This window comes from Hyla sarda, unplaced genomic scaffold, assembly GCF_029499605.1.
Source record: "Hyla sarda isolate aHylSar1 unplaced genomic scaffold, aHylSar1.hap1 scaffold_942, whole genome shotgun sequence".
NCBI classification, from domain to species: Eukaryota; Metazoa; Chordata; class Amphibia; order Anura; family Hylidae; genus Hyla; species Hyla sarda.
This window is the reverse complement of record NW_026610972.1, coordinates 82,026-87,874: the sequence shown is the minus strand read 5'-3', so window position 1 is coordinate 87,874 and position 5,849 is coordinate 82,026. Positions and strand designations below refer to the sequence as shown.

The following is a 5,849-nucleotide window of genomic DNA, read 5'->3' as shown; positions in this document are numbered from 1 at the left end:
GTCAGCAGCAGCAGAAGTCCTGTGCCTGGACGCTCCAACAGGGGCCAGACACAAGCAGAAGCAGAAGCAGCAGAAGCAGCAGCAGCACCACCTTTTGTTTTTTGGCTGCAGCAGCAGCAAGGCCCACAGGGCTGGCTAGCTGGCTAGCCAGCAAGCAGGTAGCAATGAAAGTAGGAATCTTTCTTTTTAACCCTGTAAGGGGGTGGTGCACTGTACCCGAAGATACTGCCATATCGGGTCAATGCATAGGGCGACGGAAGCAAGCTTCGAAATCGGCCCCCGTTCTCAAAAATCCATTTAATATATGGTCCCCAGATAGGGGACGTATCAGATATTAAACTGATAAGAACAGATTTTTGATTGAAAGAGCTTTATTTTCCGTTCAGTCATTACAAGTCGTACAATAAATTACAGTCACACAAAGCATGATAGTACAATACACAGCAAAGGTTCCCTAAGCTATACATCGCACACCATGCTACTCTAACATTCAGCTCAATCCTGCAATATAAAGGCACAAGAGATCAAACAAAAACCAAATAATACAATCTGTGATCGGGGTAGGGGTGTGGGCGACTATGTGGGGGTAGGGAGGGGGCGGATCACAGGGCCAAACTGTTGGGCTGTATCTTCAGGGAGACATGGGAGAAGGAGAGGGGTCTTCACTCCTCTTCTTCCTCATCAACGGCCGAGCTGTCCAAGATGGAATAGTCTCTAAGCAGGTTCTTGATGAACCTGCGGCAGTCCCGGACGGACATGTTTTCCCTGTTGATCACGAGGCGGTTCCTGGCAAGCCACACTGCGTCCTTAAAACAGTTCATAAGGCGCCAGGCCTCCTGGATGGCCTCCACGTCGTGGGTCCCAGGGAACAGGCCGTAAAGCACCGAATGGTACGATAGGCAGCTCCTGGGCACTGAGTCTCTGAGTTCCTGTTCTAGGGCGTCCAACAGACCCTGTGCAAAGGGGCACTGCCAAAACACGTGGAAAGATGTTTCCTCCACGTAGGGGCAACGGGGGCAGTACCGGGTCTTGCACAGGTTGCGGGCATGCATGAATGACCTGAGAGAGAGACCTCCCATGACGGCCATCCACGACAAGTCCTTGTGTCCATTGGTAAGCCGCTTTGAGGCCACATTGTTCCAAACTGTCTCTGCAGTGGCTGCGGGGAGTCCCGGAACCAGCTCGGTCGAGTCCTTAGCTCGGATGAGCTTGTGGATTGTCTTCGGCTTCCATAGGTCTGGTTTCAGTCCTTCCAGCTGGTGCTCCCTCACAAACCGGACAACATCCCCATAGAACCAGGGAGTGTTCCAGTTGTAAGGGATGGAGCTGTCCCACTTGTCCCAGCCCAGCTGTCTCCAGAAGGGCATGAGAAGCAAGCGAGACATGGACCTGCCCGCTGAGCCAGTCTTTTCTACAAGAGTCCGCTGCACCGTGACACATGCAAAGGAGGCCCTCAGCAGAGCGGGGATGTCGGGTATTCCCTTCCCACCCTTGCGGGGTTCCTTGTACATCACGGTCCTCTTGACTCTGTCCATTTTGCCCCAGACGAAGCCAAACACGGTCCGGGTGATGGCCTTGCAAACGGTGGTATGGGGAGGCCAGGCCTGTGCGGTATATTGGAGCACAGGCAAAACTTCACTCCGCAGGACAAGTGCCTTGCCTTCCATCGTGAGCTTTCTGGAGCTCCACAGTCCGATCTTTGAGTTTATCCTTCCTAGTCGGTCTTGCCAAGACTTAAGGGCCGCTCCTTCCTTCCCGAACCAGACTCCAAGAATTTGAATGAAGTCCGGCTTAACGGCAAAGGGGAAGGGGGCGGAAGAAGCCAGGTGCCATTCCCCGAAGAGCATGGCCTCCGACTTCCCGCAGTTGACTTTTGCCCCCGAAGCTCTGCCGAAGTCCTCACAGGTCTGGACGAGTGCAGTCACCGAACGCTGGTCAGCGCAGAAGACGGTCACGTCGTCCATGTAGAGCGAGCACTTGACCTCGTGGCGATCTGGTCCTGGTGCGGTGATCCCTCTGATCTCTCCATTCTGCCGGATAGTCTCAGCGAAGAGCTCTATAACACAAACAAAAAGGAGAGGTGAAAGAGGGCAGCCTTGTCTAACCCCTGAAAGAATAGGAAAGGGGTCAGTCTTCCAGCCGTTCACCAACACCGTGCTGTAAATGTCAAAATACATAACGTTAACAAAAGAGCAAAACATCTTCCCCAGACCCAGCCTGCGCAAAACCCTGTCCATGAATGCGTGGGAGACACGGTCGAACGCCTTCTCCTGATCTAAGCTGACCAGGGCGGCGCGGCCCCCGCGGTCCTGGATGTAATGGACCGTGTCTCTCACAAGGGCAAGGCTGTCGGCAATCCTGCGGCCAGGAATGCTGCAGGTCTGGTCCGGATGGACGATCTGCCCCATGACAGGTTTCAGCCTGTTGGCCAGCACCTTGGCGAGGATCTTGTAGTCCACGTTCAGGAGAGAGATGGGACGCCAGTTTTTCAGGTCACATCTCTCCCCCTTCCGCTTATACAAGATCGTGATCATCCCTTCCCTCAACGACGGAGGCATTCTGCCCCCCACCACCATCTCCTCGTACACCTCCAACAGGTCCGGACAGATCAGGTCACCCAGCGCTACGTAGAGCTCGGCCGGGAGACCGTCACTGCCCGGGGTCCTGCCGGGCTTAAAGGATTTAGCGGCAGAGAGCAGCTCCCCCACCGTCAAGGGATCGTCCATAGCCGCCGCACCTGCGGGATCAACAACGTTAGTGACACCTGACAGGAACCTCTCGGCGGCTTCGGGGTCGGATGACTTGGGGGCGTAGAGGTTGCTGTAGAAGTCGTGGACGACCCCCATCACTTCCTCCTTGCCGCTCCTCATGTGTCCGGTCTCATCTCGTAGCTCAGTCAGGGGCGTGTGGCCGGCATGGAGCTTCCTGAAAAAGAAAGAGTTACATTTCTCACCCTTCTCCAGGTTCTCCACCTTGGAACGAAAGACGATTCGCTTGGATTCCTCCTCAAAGTGCCTTTTCAAGCTCTTTTTGGTCTCCTCCAGCTCCTCCCTGACGTCCCAGCCACACTGGAGCAGGTCCTGCAGGGACCGCAGCTCGCGCTGCAGTTTCCTCAAGTCCCACTTCTTCGCACACGCCTGTTGTCTGCCTTTTGCCTGAAAGAAACAACGGAATTCGACTTTAACATATTCCCACCAATCGCTGATGCACTTGAACAGACATTTGTCATTTCGCCATACAAGGTAAGCATCCCTAAGTTCCTCCATGACCTCCCTCTGCTCCAACAGGGCACAATTCAACTTCCAGGAGCCCGGGCCAGGTGGGAATCCATGGCCCAGAGTCCCCCGGAATCGAATGGCCCTGTGGTCAGAGAAGAAGCAGGGGACCATAGAGTACGACACCTTTCTGACTGCTCTCGAAGTGAAGATGAAGTCTATCCGAGAACGGAGCGAGCCATCGGGGCGGCTCCACGTATAGTTTACGGAGCCGTTCCCGATGGACCCGACAACGTCCTGCAAGGATGCCTCCGTCACCATCTCAATCAGCAGTTTAGACGTCACGTCCAGGTTGGCGGATGTGCCAGAACTGCGCCCGTCCACCTCAATGGGGCAGTTGAAGTCACCACCCAACACTACTGCTCTAGTGGTGGCGAGTTCAGCCCGCAGGGCCTGGAGAACCTCCAGTCGGACATCCCTCTCAGGGGAGGCATACACGTTGATGAGCCGCACGGGCTCACCCGCCCAGGAACCGTCTGCGACAAGAAGTCTGCCACAGACGAGCTCCCGGACGGAATCAAGTGCAAAGTTACCTCCCCTGATCAGGATGGCCACCCCCGCAGACCTATTGTCGCCCCCTCCAGACCAGTAGGAAGGGCCGTGAGGCCACTGCCTGGCCAGATGGTTGTAAGACCTAGAAGCAGACAAAGCACATTCCTGCAACATGTAAACATCACACCTCTGGGAATCTAAGAACGTAAGAACAGTCTGAAATCTAAACCAAGCTCTAATACTCCTCACATTAATGCAGAAGATGTTGAGATCAGCCATGGGAATAAAAAAGAGAGGTTAGTTCTGATACTAGTTACCAGTCTGGTTGGACGGGTCCTCTTCTCTGGCGCCTGTCGGCTCCTGTGGCTTCTCGTAGCGCCCTTCCAAGAACTCGTCGTAGACCGTGTTGGACGGAGTGTCCAGGATTTTCTTAACCTCTGGGTCCTGCAGCAGCTCCTCCATAGATTGAGCTTGGACTGGCTCTGCTTGGACCTGCTCCACTTGGGCCTGCTCCATCACCTCCTCTCCTTCTGAAGCCTCAAGGCTCTCGCAGACCTGCTCCATCTCCTCATCTGAAGCTTGAGGGGTTTCGCAGGTCTCGATTATCTTTCTTTTGTGGGACTCTTCTGATACGTTGTCCCTTCCTTTCCTCTTCCTCTGTATGGTACCTGGGGGAGGAAGCACAGGAAAGTCCTCCGAAGGGCGGGCACCAGCAGCTGGAGGGGGGTTAGGTGCTGCTGGGCCAGGAGAGAAAGGAGGCTGGGTGGGGCGGGGGGCAGGAGAGAGTGCCCGGGCAGGGGAGGACGGGGCAGGGGTGGGCCGGGCAGGGGAGGACGGGGCAGGGGTGGGCCGGGCAGGGGAGGACGGGGCAGGGGTGGGCCGGGGTGGGGTACGGGGGGCAGGGGTGGGCCGGGGTGGGGTACGGGGGGCAGGGGTGGGGCGGGATGGGGCAGGAGGGGCGGGGGTGGGACGGGATGGGGCAGGAGGGGCAGGGGTGGGACGGGATGGGGCAGGAGGGGCAGGGGTGGGACGGGATGGGGCAGGGGTGGGACGGGATGGGGCAGGAGATGGGGCGGGAGGGGCAGGGGATGGGGCGGGAGGGGCAGGGGAGGGGCGGGACGGGGCAGGGGTGGTGGCTTTCGCCTTCTTACCCTCCTTGGTCGGCTTGGCCATCCGTGGTGTTGGCTCCGGAGCTGGGGCTGGCTTCGGTGCTCTCGCTGCCACAGATGCCCATGTTCTCTCCCTCTGGGGGCAGTCCTTGTAGCTGTGGGCTGCCAGTCCGCAGAGGTTGCAGGTCTTGCTCTTGGGGCAGTCCTTGGTCGTGTGACCTGTCACACGGCAATACCTGCAGGCATCCTCCGTACAGTCCTTGCCCTCGTGGCCCATCTTGCCACATCTCCTGCAGGTCTGCGGCATGTCCGGGTAGAAGATAAGTCCTGTGGAGTTGCCCAAGGAAAATGTCGTTGGCAGGTGCTGTAGTCCGTCTGGAGAAGCAGGGTTCTTGTTGAGTCTGACGACCACAGACCACTTGCAGGTCCAGTATCCGAGTGAGTTCAGGATGCGGGTGGGCTCCCTCACCACGGTGCAGAAGCGCTTCAGGAAGGTCGAGATGTCCGTGCCTGGGGTGTGTGGGTTCCGCATTGAGACCGTCACCCGCCTCTCCTCTCTTTGAATAAGGCAGTTGCCCACAAAGCGAGAGAAAGGGGATTCGGGACTCGCCGCTTTCACCACCTCCCAGTATCTTCTACAGGTCCCAATGGTGGCAAAGGTGATGTAGAAGATTCCCGAAAAGAAGGTTGCTATTCCCAGGGTGTCAGCCGTGGGGAAGCCTTGATCCGCCAGCATCTTCTTGCAGAACACGTCGTGGGACATGTCCGGCACCCTTCCGTCCACGGGCTTGAGCTTCAAGGCAACAGTCTGCCTCATCCAGGGCTCCAGGGTTGGAGCTTCCAGGTTAGGAATTCTGCCGCCCTTCTGCCTTGCCGTGGTGGAGGTTGAAGCTTGCTGTGGTTGGGGCTGGACCTCCAGGCCTTGCCCTGCAGCCTCCTGGGTGGACTTGCTGGTTGAGGCCATGGCTTCTTC

General features: G+C 57.2%; 1 pseudogene; it reads right to left on the bottom strand.

The window, feature by feature from the left end:
- Window positions 1–200: 200 nt before the first annotated feature.
- LOC130350336 (U2 spliceosomal RNA) lies at window positions 201–373 on the bottom strand (annotated as a pseudogene).
- Between the last annotated feature and the right edge of the window lie 5,476 nt (window positions 374–5,849).